At 40.8% G+C, this 12,948-nt stretch overlaps 1 pseudogene; it reads left to right on the top strand.

Annotated features, from left to right (window-relative positions):
• The window catches only part of LOC122707019, a 29,658-nt pseudogene extending 17,002 nt beyond the window's left edge, over positions 1-12,656 (top strand).
• Positions 12,657-12,948: the final 292 nt, after the last annotated feature.

The raw sequence follows: 12,948 nt of genomic DNA, 5'->3' as shown, positions 1-12,948 counted from the left end.
AAATCCCAACAGAAGTTTCTTGTGCTGCCTGCTGGGTTCCCAAGTGACTGCAGCAGGTTTACAGTTTACAAAAAACAGGCTAGCTTTTAAAATTCTCCCTTTCTTGCTTTGTAACAATGAAAATATAAGGTGGCGCTTTGTTATGAGTTGACTTGCTCCCTCTCCCTATTTATGTGTAGAAGTCTTACTGCCAATACCTGAGAATCTTATCCACAGTGACCCAGGGTGATTAGTAAAGATGAGGTCACACTTGAGTTGGGCGGACTCCTCAACCAATATGACTGTTGACCTTACAAAAAATAACACCACATGAAGAGAAAGGGAAAGATAAAACTCACACAAAGGGAAGAAGACGGAGAGAGACACAGGGAGAAGATGGCTGTGGGCAGACCAAGGCCTCAGAAAGAAACAACCCTGGTCATACCTTGATCTCAGACTCCTGGCCTCCAGAACTGTGTGACTGTATCCTTCTGCTGTTTAAGCCTCCCCACCTGTGGCAGCTCCTAGGCCACAAGTATATGCTTCATATAAATTCCTTATGATACACATGAAGAAAACAATTTTTAAACTTAAAACAGAAAACAAGTACAATTAAAAAATTGCCTTTCCCACATCCTCAGAAATGCAGATGACACCACCCTAATGGCAGAGAACAAAGAGGAACTAAAGAGCCTCTTGATGAAGGTGAAAGAGGAGAGTAAAAAAGCTGGCTTAAAACTCCACACTCAAAAAATGAAGATCATGGCATCCGGTCCCATCACTTCATGGCAAATAGATGGGGAAACAATAGAAACAGTGTCAGACTTTATTTTCTTGGGCTCCAAAATCATAGCAGATGGTGACTGCAGCCATGAAATTAAAAGACACTTGCTCCTTGGAAGGAAAGCTATGACAAACCTAGACAGTGTATTAAAAAGCAGAGACATCACTTGGCCAACAAAGGTCTGTATAGTTAAAGCTATTGTTTTTCTGGTAGTCATGTACAGGTCTGAGAGTAGGACCATAAAGGAGGCTAAGCCCTGAAGAATTGATGCTTTCAAATCGTGGTGCTGGAGAAGACTCCTAAGAGTTGCTTGGACAGCAAGGAAATCAAACCAGTCAATGCTAAAGGAAATCAACCCTGACTTCATTGGAAGGACTGATGCTAAAGCTGAAGCTCCGATAGTTTGGCCACCTGATGCAAAGAGACAACTCATTGGAATAGACCCTGATACTGGGGAAGCTTGACGGCAGGAGGAGAAGGGGACAAGAGAGGATGAGATGGTTGAAAGGCATCACTGACTCGATGACATGAGTTTGAGGAAGCTCTGGGAGATAGAGAAGGACAAGGAAGCCTGGCGTGCTGCAGTCCATGGTGTCACAAAGAGTCGGACACAACTGAGCAACAAAACAACAACAGCATGACTCAAGGATACATTTCTATCATATAATCTAAAATTAAAGCAAATTTCTTTCTGAAACACCCTTGGCTGAGGAACTTTATTCTGGTATATGCTGTGCAAAAATGGATTAGACACAGTGTCTCTTTCAAGAGTTTATCCAGGGATAATTGGTGTACAATAAGCTTCACACATATAAAGTATATAAACTGTAAAATTTGTAAACCCTGAAAGTTCAGCACAACCAGGACAGTGAACAGAGCCATCTCTTCCAGAAGTTTCTTCTGTCACCTCTGTAATCCTATCCCTGTTCCCTTCCTTCCTCTCCTCCAGTCCCAAGAAACCAGTGACCTGCTTTCTATATTTTCTAGAATTTTATATAAATGGAATTATGGCATGACATTTTTATATTCGCTTCACTTCTTCCAGCATAATTATTTTGAGATGTTTTTCTACCATCAGCTTACTTGTATAAACAATTCATTCCTGTTTATTGTTGAGTAGTGGTCTACTGTATGGATATGACTTTATTCATTCATTTCTTGACAGGCATTTATAACATTTCTAGTTTTAGGCTTTCCCAAATGTACTGCTGTGAACACTTGCGTGTAAGTCTTTGCCTGGACAAAGGGTTCTTCTCTCTTGGGTAAATACCTAAGGGCGGAATGGCTGGCTCATATGGCACATGTTTAACTTTTTAGGAGATCACCAGATGACTTTACAAAATGCTATGACTTGTTATGTGTCCACCAGCAGTGCATGAGTGTTCTGGTTGCGCACACACTTACCAGTGCTTGCAGGGTCCTCTCTGTTCTCCTGTGTGTGCGATGGTGTCTCTGCACAGCGCAGGAACTTTGGTGTGAGCCATTCCCCAGAGCCTTTGGTGGAGACCCTGTGGAACCAGGATCACAGGTAAATGATGGACCTGCCTTTGCTAACGAGTGAGGGAACAGTGAAGATGGTGCTAAAAAGCGTGATGCCTTTCCTTCTGACACATAAAATAAATTCTAGGTGGATCACATCTGCATGTTAAAAATATCTCAGGATAAACAACAATGTCCTACCATATAACACAGGGAACTATATTCAGTATTCTGTAACAAACCATAATGGAAGAGAATATGAAAAAAATATATATATATAAAACTAAGTCACTTTGCAATACAGCTGAAATAACAGCATTGTAAATCAACTATACTTAAATAATTTTTTTTAATTTAAAAATTTCAGGTAAAAAGTATTATTGTTTGTTCCATAGCAAAAATATGCAAGTGTGTGAAGAGAAAATGTCTGATGCTGCAACTCACGTCCTTGTCCACCTGCTCCCAGGCTCCTTCCGTCTCCCCTCTGGGCCCATGTCCTGGACTCCAGTCACTCGGGGCTGCTGACCATCCCTGGGGATACTGAGGCTTTGCACATGTCAGCAGCTTTGCCGTATGCCTCTGCCAAGAAGTGCTTCCCTGTATTATCCACCTCCAACAGCTCCTCCTCACTCTGAAGGATCCTCAGTGAATAGGTGCCTCATCCCTCAGAACCAGCTGTTGACGCCCAACCTGTGTGTTCTTACAGTACCTGTCACATTGCTTGAAATGAGCAGGATATAGGGGTTGGCCTCCATGCATCTGTGAGCCTCTGCTGGGTGTAGAATTTGCAATTTGTAGGACTGTGTTCTTGGTACCCAGCACAGAGCATGAACCATCCAGTGTGTGCCTAATAAAAGGAGGAAACATGTGCATGTGCTTAAAACATACAGGACGTTGCAGTGGGTAGCCATCCAACCCTGAGTGAGTTTAGCTCACTGTCACAGCCCTCACTATCACAAGCCTAGACGCCCTGACTGGGCACTCCCAGCTCTACTTCCCCTCAGGAAATCCATGGGTTGCTATTGCGATCCCCAGGCCCTTGACTGATTCTTCAAGACTTGTGACTCCCTGGAGTTGGCAGCTTTGCTGTCCTGCCCCAGTGTGCTTTGATATTACTGTATACTTTTAATTAAACATTACCTAATGCCATGACATAAGAGTGGAAAAAGAGAGTGGTAGTTTCTATGAAAAACAATTCCAAAGCTTTGGAAAGACTCAGTAATTGTAAATCATGAAAATGAAAATAACGTCTCATTATGTGTGCATGGGAGAACTCTTTAAAGATAGGAGAGGGAGTAAAAATCCACAAGAATCTGCATTTAGAGTCGTGTGCAAATGTCTTTGTTTCTCACATCACTTCAAATAAGTTGAAATTGGTCTGTATAGAAACATTGTCTCTGTACAGACAATGCATTATGGCTGTGTGTGCTTTGGACAGGAAATGTGGATTGGAAATGACCAAATCAGATGATCAGCATGTACATCTACATATATAAGTTTCAAACTAAAAGAAAATGTTTTATGTATATATATATTATTGTTGCTTGTTCATTGCTAAGTTGTGTCTGACTCTTCACCACCCCATGAACTGCAGCACACCAGGCTTCCCTGTCCTTGACTATATATTAACATATATATATATATATATACACACACACACACACACACACATATATGTAACGTGTATTTATGTGTATATATATAGGGCTTCCCAGGTGGTGCTAGTGGTAAAGACCCTGCCTGCCAATGCAGGTGGAGAAGGAAAGGATAACCCACTCCAGTATTCTTGCCTGGAGAATCCCATGGACAGAGGAGCCTGGCAGGCCGTGGTCCATAGGGTCAAAGAGAGTCAGAGACGACTGAAACAAATAAGCACACATGCCAATGCAGGAGACTTAAGAGCTGTGAGTTTGATCCCAGGGTCGGGAAGATCCCCTGGAGGAGGAAATGGCAACCCACTCCAGTATTCTTGCCTGGAGAATCTCATGGATGGAGAAGCCTAGCAGTCTACAGCGTAGGATTGCACAGAGTTGGACACGACCAAAGTGATTTAGCACATATGCATGCATATATGTATATATACACATGTAAGTGTTTTATATATATATATATATATATATATACACATACATACATACATACGCTTCTATATATACACATATGCATACGTGTATATGTATATTTGTGTGGGCATGAGTGTACAGGTGTTATATATATATATACACACATATATACACTTACATATATACACATTTATATACATGTGTATATATGCATGTTTGTGTGTGCATGAGTGTACACACACACACACACATATAATGATTTTCTACTTTAATATATGATTAAATGATTTTGGATCTTTACTTACAAGCTGCTTGTTTTATATGTGTTAGAGCTCCTACTAAACACATAATTTATATAAATAAATAAACAACATATAAATACAGATTTTAAATATTTATGTGTATACATTAAACATTATACCTCTGTGCAAATATATTTTGTATCCTGAGTACTTTTTTGCATATAGATAAGTAGCATATAAACTGAACATTGGTTTCTGCTTTTAATTTTTATTTTGCTTTGGAGTGTTGTTGATTAACAATGTTGTTAGTCCCAGGTGTACAGCAAAATGATTTCAGTTACACATATACATGTACATATTCTTTTTCAATATTTTGTATTTTTGTGTTTGTAAACCCATGGCTGATTCATATCAATGTATGGCAAAAACCACTACAATATTGTAAAGTAATTAGCCTCCAACTAAAATAAATAAATTAAAAAAAAAAAAAGAATTTCATCCTCATTTCTAGGACAGATGGCTGTAGCCGCTGGGTTCTCAGGAAGCCAGCTCTGAGGTACAGTCGGATGGGGAAAACCTTTGGGAACATCACCTGTGCAGGAGAGACAGGAAGTGGGACCAGGAGAGGAGGAGCTGGCGTGAGAAGAGGCCGAGCAGCGCAGCGGTCCCGGTCCTCTGGGCTTGTAGAGGTCGTGTCGTCCCAACGGGAAGGAGGCGGCGGGGCCTAGACCCACAGCAGGATGTGGGCTGTGCAGCGGGGTGAGGCCTTTGGGGAGTCACTGAGCGGGGAGGCTCTGCTGCCAAGGGGCTGAAAGCTGGAAGCCGACTGCCCTCCGCTCTCCTGAGGTCGGGCAGTGAGCCTCCATGCAGGGATTCCAGGCAGCGCAGCCCAGGATCCACGGCAGGAGCGGTTGGCTTTGTTCTAGAATGAGTCTCCTCCATCACATGGAAGGGATTCTAAAGTACTACCAGGGTGTGCCTGCATTCTGAGTCACTTCAGTCGTGTCCCACTCTTTGTGACACTATGAACTGATCCTGCCAGGCTCCCCTGTCCATGGGGATTCTCCAGGCAAGAGCACTAGAGTGGGTTGCCATGCCCTCCTCCAGGGATCTTCCCAACCAGGGAGGGAACCCACATCGCCTGCAGCTCCTGCATTGCCGGTGAATTCTTTACCACTGAGCCACCAAGAAAGCCCGCCTACCAGAGCACCTGGATGGAAAACTGGTCCTTTCCTTATTTTCATGCCATTTCTCTTTTTCTTCATCTCAAAATGTCACAGAGGGCAGATCTGGCCCCCAGTGGTGACCACACTATAGGGAAGAGCTTCCTTCTCACAAAGGGGCTGAAGAATATTTGGACTGAAACCTCACAGTCCCTGCACACACAGTGACATATGTCAGGGAATGTTTGACGGGAGGATTCCTACATGCTGTCTTTCATGAGTCCTTTGTCCCTCTTCAAGCGGAACAGCACGCTGCTCCCAGGGACTGAGGTCATTGTGTGAGGCAAGCATGAGTCTCCTTTAGTAAACATTCTCCTTAGGACAAAACAGCTTAATCTCCTTCCCCTTTCTTGAGATATGGATTGTCTCCTGACCTTGTGACTAACATTACCCCTTGTTCCGTTGGTAACGGTTGCTGTACATTTGGTTTTCTGATCTCTATCATTCCCGAAAGAAGTTTCTTGTACTGCAGCCTATATATACTCATCGAAAAATCATTAAAGCACCTTTGCTCCATCAGAGCTTAGGTCCCCGGGTCTTTTTTGTCTCTCTCTCTCTCTCTTTCTCTCTCTCTCTCCCTCTCTCTCTTTTTCTGGCTGACTCTCTGGAGCGTGGAGACCTGTCGTGCTCACTTTTCTGCCCAGGCTTCTAAGACCCCCTTGAGAGGGCACCTGGTGCCTTCGTGAACGATGCAAGTCCTGTGTCAAGGACTTTATTGGTCCTCTGCGTAAACCAAGGGATATCAGCCTCTTTCTCTCTTTCACTTTCTTATCGTCAACTCCATACCACAAGGTTCCGGTCCATTAAAGGACCCCAACAGACACACACTCAGGCAATGCAAAGTGGCTCTGCCCTGCTAACAACACACAGATTCTTACACGGAGCTGGGAGGAGGGAAATTCTAGTCTCCTAGCTCTCCATCCTACTCAAGGATTCCATGAGTCCACAGTCTTAGAGAGGGGTGGCTGCTCTACTGTTGTCTGGGAGACAAAAACTATACAGCAGTGACAACAGGTCACAAGTGTTGAAAGCCTAGTAATAGGCCTGGGTGGGAATTCTGGTTGCATGGGATAAGTTTCTTTCCCTCTCTGAGCCTTTTTTCTGTTTCCTAGCTCTATACAGTGAACAGTGAGACCATACATACTAAAGTGCAAGCTGACCGGTGAGAGCCAAGTTTAGAAAAGCAGTCACTACATTGTCAGCAACTATTTGTCTTTAAATATGCTCAAATACATAAATTTGTGTGTGCAGAAAACTAACGTGAATAGTGGTTATTACTGGGTGGGGAGATTACGGGTGAATTTTTTTCGCATAAATTGTTTCCCATGAATTTTTTAAAGAGATATTACATTGGTATTCAGGAAGAAAAATAATTTTAAAAAATAATTAATTAAGGTTAAAAATCATAAAGTCAATAGAAGAGTCAGTTTTGTGGCCTGACTGCCCCACCTCAGGAAGGAGAAAGTATCATGAAGGCACTTTTATCAGGAGGTCTCAGAGGGGCTGGATTACTTGCCTTAGCTCTGGAACAGTGGCTAACATGCCGTAGGAGACAGGGCTAATGTTTTCAGGCCCCAAGTCATCAGGTGAACTCACACTTCCCCCCCAGATCATTTATAAGTTTCAACACCCAATTACTTCTCCTTTAAGAAGAAACAAATAAAATTTATTCAAATAATGGTACCACTTACTCAGCACAGAGGAGGTCCACCTGCTACTGCCGTTGGAATGGTCCAGCCCCAGAAGAGCTCACTGGTCATCATGTGATCTCAGCCGTACTCTCAGAGGCTGCCTAGGAGAAGTGCTGGGCGTTCAGATGGGGCTGCCAAGCTGTGTTCGGAACTCCCTGTGAATCCTGAGATAATGAGGACCATGAGGTTTCATACCTCGAAATTTGGACAAACTTGTCTTGAAGATCACCTCTGTGCTGAACCTATGCAACTTTGCAAAATGCATTCTGTAACTTGGATTGGAAGCTGCAGACTCACTCCGGGTGAGGTTGCCCTCAGGTCTCCGGTTGTCCCCATCTTCCTCCTTGTTGTTGCTATTCAGAAGCAGCTAAGTTGTGTCCGACTCTGTGCCCCATGGACTGTAGCACACCAGGCTCCTCTGTCCTCCAAGTTCTTGCCTGGAGAATCTTCCTCCTTAGGCACTTCATAATCATGTCACCTCACTTTTCCTTCTTTTTCTCTTAAAAATTTGAGGCCATTTTTCTCTCTTCCAATTTCCTCACATCCCTGGGATAAAGCTCACTTGGTCATGGTTTGATTTTTTAATATGTTGTTGGATTATGTTTGCTAGAATTTTGTTGAGGATTTTTGCATGTATGTTCATCAGTGATATTGGTCTGTAGTTTTATTTTTTTGTGGCATCTTTGTCTGGTTTTGGTATTAGGGTCATGATGGCCTCATAGAATGAATTTGACAGTTTACCTTCCGCTACAATTTTCTCGAAGAGTTTGAGTAGGATAGGTGTTAGCTCTTTTCTAAATTTTTGGTAAAATTCACCTGTGAAGTCATCTGGTCCTGGGCTTTTGTTTGTTGGAAGATTTTTGATTACAGTTTTGACTCCCATGCTTGTGATAGGTCTGTTAAGATTTTCTATTTCTTCCTGGTTCAGTTTTGAAAGGTTATACTTTTATAAGAATTTGTCCATTTCTTCCAAGGTGTCCATGTTATTGGTATATAGTTGCTGATAGTAGTCTCTTATGACTATTTCCGTGTTGTCTGTTGTGATTTCTCCATTTTCATTTCTAATTTTATTGATTTGATTCTTTTTTCTTTTTCTTGATGAGTCTGGCTAATGGTTTGTCTATTTTATCTTCTCAAAGAACCAGCTTTTAGTTTTGCTGATTTTTGCTATAGTCTCCTTTGTTTCTTTTTCATTTATTTCTGCTTTAATTTTTATTATTTCTTTCCTTCTGCTAACCCTGGGGTTCTTCATTTCTTCTTTTTCTAGTTGCTCTAGGTGTAAAGTTAGGTTATTTATTTATTTTTTATCCTGTTTCTTGAGGTAAACTTGTATTGCTATGAACCTTCTCCTTAGCACTGCTTTTACTGAATCCCATAGGTTTTGGGTTGTTGTGTTTTCATTTTCATTTTTTTCTATGCAAATTTTCATTTCCTTTCTGACTTCTTCCATGATTTGTTGGTTATTTAGAAGCATGTTGTATAGCCTCCATATGTTTGTATTTTTAATAGTTTTTTTTTCCTGTAGTTGACATCTAATCTTACAGCATTGTGATCAGAAAAGATGCATGAAATGATTTTAAATTTTTTGAATTTACCAAGGCTAGATTTATGGCCCAGTATGTGACCTGGAGAATGTTCCGTGTGCACTTGAGGAAAAGGTGAAGTTCATTGTTTTGAGATGAAATGTCCTTTAGATATCAATTAGGTCTAACTCATCCATTGTCTCATTTGTGTTTCCTTGCTAGTTTATTGTTTGTGTTTAAGTTTGTGTTTAAGTTTGTGTTTCCTTGCTAGTTTATTGTTTGGTTGATCTATCCATAGGTGTGAGTGGGGTATTAAATTCTCCCACTATTATTGTGTTACTGTTAATTTCCCCTTTCATACTTGTTAGCATTTGGCTTACATATTGAGGTGCTCCTATGTTGGTTGCATATATATTTATAATTGTTATATCTTCTTCTTAGATTGATCTTTTGATCATTATGTAGTGTGCCTCTTTGTCTCTTTTCACGGTCTTTATTTCAAAGTCTATCTTATCTGATATGAGTATTGCTACTCCTGCTTTCTTTTGGCCTCCATTTGCATGAAATATCTTTTTCCAACCCTTCACTTTCAGTCTGTATGTGTTCCTAGGTTTGAGGTGGGTTTCTTGTAGACAGCATATATTGGGGTCCTATTTTTGTATCCGTCCACCCAGTGTTTGTCTTTTGGTTGGGCATTCAACTCATTTACATTTAAGGTAATTATTTATAAGTATGATCCCATTGTCATTTACTTTGTAGTTTTGGATTTGAGTTTATAAACCTTTTCTGTGTTTCCTGTCTGGAGAAGATCCTTTAGCATTTGTTGAATAGCTGGTTTGATGGTGCTGAATTCTCTCAGCTTTTGTTTGTCTGTAAAGCTTTTGATTTCTCCTTCATATTTGAATGAAATTCTTGCTTGGTGTCATAATCTGGATTGTAGGTTTTTCTTTTTCATCACTTTAAGTATGTCCTGCCATTCACTTCTGGCTTGAAGAGTTTCTATTGAAAGATCAGCTGTTTTCCTTATGGGAATCCCCTTGTGTGTTATTTGTTGCTTTTCCCTTGCTGTTGTTAACATTTGCTCTTTGTGTTTGATCTTCATTAGTTTGATTAATATGTGTCTTGGGGTGTTTCGCCTTGGGTTTATCCTGTTTGGGACTCTCTGGGTTTCTTGGACTTGGGTGGCTGTTTATTTCCCCATTTTAGGGAAGTTTTCAACTATTATCTCCTCAAGTATTTTCTCATGCCCTTCCTTTTTGTCTTCTTCATCTGGGACGCCTATGATTTGAATGTTGGGGCATTTAACATTGTCCCAGAGGTCTCTGAGGTTGTCCTCATTTCTTTTATTTTTTTTTCTTTTCTTTTTTCCTCTCTGCTTCATTTGTTTCCATAATTCTATCTTACACCTCACTTATCCTGTCTTCTGCCTCAGTTATTCTACTGTTGGTTCTCTCTAGAGCACTTTTGATCTCATTTTTGCATTATTCGTTATTGATTGACTTTTCTTTATTTCTTCTAGGTCCTTGTTAAATATTTCTTGCATCTTCTTAATACTTGTCTATAGTCTATTTATCTGTAGCTCTATTTTGTTTGCAAGATTTTGGATCATCTGTACTATCATGACTCTGAATTCTTTTCCAGGTAGACTCCCTATCTCCCCCTCTTTTGTTTGGTTTGGTGGGCATTTATCATGTTCTTTTACCTGCTAAATATTTCTCTGCCTTTTCATTTTTTTTTTTTTTTTTTTTAGATTTCTGTGTTTAGGGTGCCCTTTCTATAGGCTGGAAGTTATTGGTTCCTCTTTACTGTGGAGCCTGCTCCCTGTGGGTAGTGTTGAACAAGGTTTCCTGGTTAGGGGAGCTTGCGTCTGTGTTCTGGTGAGTGGAGCTGGATCTCTTCTCTGAAGTGCAACAAAATGTCCAGTAATGAGTTTGGGATGTCTATAGATTTGGCTGGCTTTGGGCAGCCTGTCTTTTAATGCTCAGGGCTGTGTTCCTGCTTTGCTGGAGAATTTGTGTGTTATGTCTTGCTCTGGAACTTGTTGGCTTTTGGGTGGAGTTTGGTTTCAGTGTAGTTATGGAAGATTTTGGATGAGCTCTTGTCTATTAATGTTCCCTGAAATCAGTTCTCTGATGTTCTCAAGTTTTGGAATTAAGCCTTCTGCCTCTGATTTTCAGTCTTATTCTTACAGTAGCCTCAAGACTTCTCCATCCATATAGCACAGATGATAAAACTTCTAGGTTAATGGTGAAACAATTCTCCACAGCGAGGGACACCCAGAGAGGCTCATAGAGTTACATAGAGAAGAGAAGAGGGTGGAGGGAGATAGAGGTGACCAGGAGGAGAAGAGGGGGAGTCAAAAAGGGAGTGATCAATCTAGCCAGTGATCAGTTTCCTAAGTGTTCTGCAAAGCCTGGAACACCCAGAGAAATTCACAGAGCTTAGTAGAGAAGAGAAGGGGGGGGGGGAGGAGATAGAGGTAACCTGGGGAAGAAAAGGGAGAGTCAATAGGGGAGAGAGCAATCAAGCCAGTAATCAAACCCCTAAGTGAAAATGTATACTGAAGATTAGATTCTTAAAGGTACAAAATTGATAACAAATACCAAAAAGCAAAGATTAAAAATCTAGAGCAGAGGTTAGACTCTAAAAAAAAAAACCATATTAAAAATACAAAACAAAACCAATCACAAAAATTATATATATATATATGAAATTTGCATTAAAAATGGGGTCTTTTTGCGGGAGGAGCAAGGCCTACAGACAGCTGCTGCCGGTCTGGTTGCCGGCAGGACCTGCTGGATTTCACACGTGCCTGTCTTCCATTCATTCAGCCTTTCCATGCTGTGCGCACACCTCAGAGAATGCAAATGGGTCTAGATCCATCTGTTCTTCCAAGGCTTTATCGTCTGGAAGATTTCACAGACACAGTTTATTGGAAATAGAAACTTAACTTTTCAAGTTAATTTTCCATTCGATTTTCTCTTTATCTGTTCTACTAGCTTCCCTCCCAATTTAGGAAGCCACCCCTACTCCGAATCCCACGCCTACAGAAGATGAGAAAACAGAATCTAATCAGGAGGTTGCTAACCCAGAACACTATATTAAACACCCTTTACAGAACAGATGGGCACTCTGGTTTTTAAAAACTGATAAAAGCAAAACTTGGCAAACAAACCTTTGATTGATCTCTAAGTTTGATATTGTTGAAGACTTTTGGGCTCTGTACAACCATATCCAGTTGTCTAGTAATTTAATGCCTGACTGTAACTACTCACTTTTTAAGGATGGTATTGAGTCTATGTGGGAAGATGAGAAAAACAAATGAGAAGGAAGACAGCTAACTACTCTGAAAAAACAGCAGAGATGAAGCGACCTCGATTGTTTTTGGCTAGAGACACTGCTACGCCTTATTGGAGAATCTTTTGATGACTACAGTGATGATGTATGTGGAGTTATTGTTAATGTTAGAGCTAAAGGTGATAAAATTTTTAAAAAAGTGATAAAATAGCAATTTGGGCTACTGAATGTGAAAACAAAGAAGCTGCTACACATATAGGGAAGGTGTACAAGGAAAGGTTAGGACTTCCTCCAAAGACAGTGATTGGTTATCAGTCCCATGCAGATACAGCTACTCAGAGTGGCTTCACCACTAAAAATAGGTTTGTTGTTTAAGAAGACACCTTCTGAGTATTCTCATAGGAAGCTGCCTCAGGCAATCAAGATTTGGGAGCTGAACCAAAGCCTCTTCAAAAGCAGAGTGGACTGCATTTAAATATGATTTCCATCTAATGTGGCTAAGATACAAGAGAAGTCTCATTTGTCTAGAGTGTCCATTATCCCAATCAAAGAATTACAGTAAAGAATTACAGTAAGAATTACATCCGCAGAATCCATAAATGTGTTCCTGGCCCACTCTGTAATAGCTTAATAGAATTAACCATTACAAACACATTTGACCCATCTA

This window comes from Cervus elaphus, chromosome 13 (assembly GCF_910594005.1).
Source record: "Cervus elaphus chromosome 13, mCerEla1.1, whole genome shotgun sequence".
Taxonomy (NCBI): domain Eukaryota; kingdom Metazoa; phylum Chordata; class Mammalia; order Artiodactyla; family Cervidae; genus Cervus; species Cervus elaphus.
The sequence above is the reverse complement of the archived record's forward strand: the minus strand, read 5'-3'. Positions and strand labels throughout refer to the sequence as shown.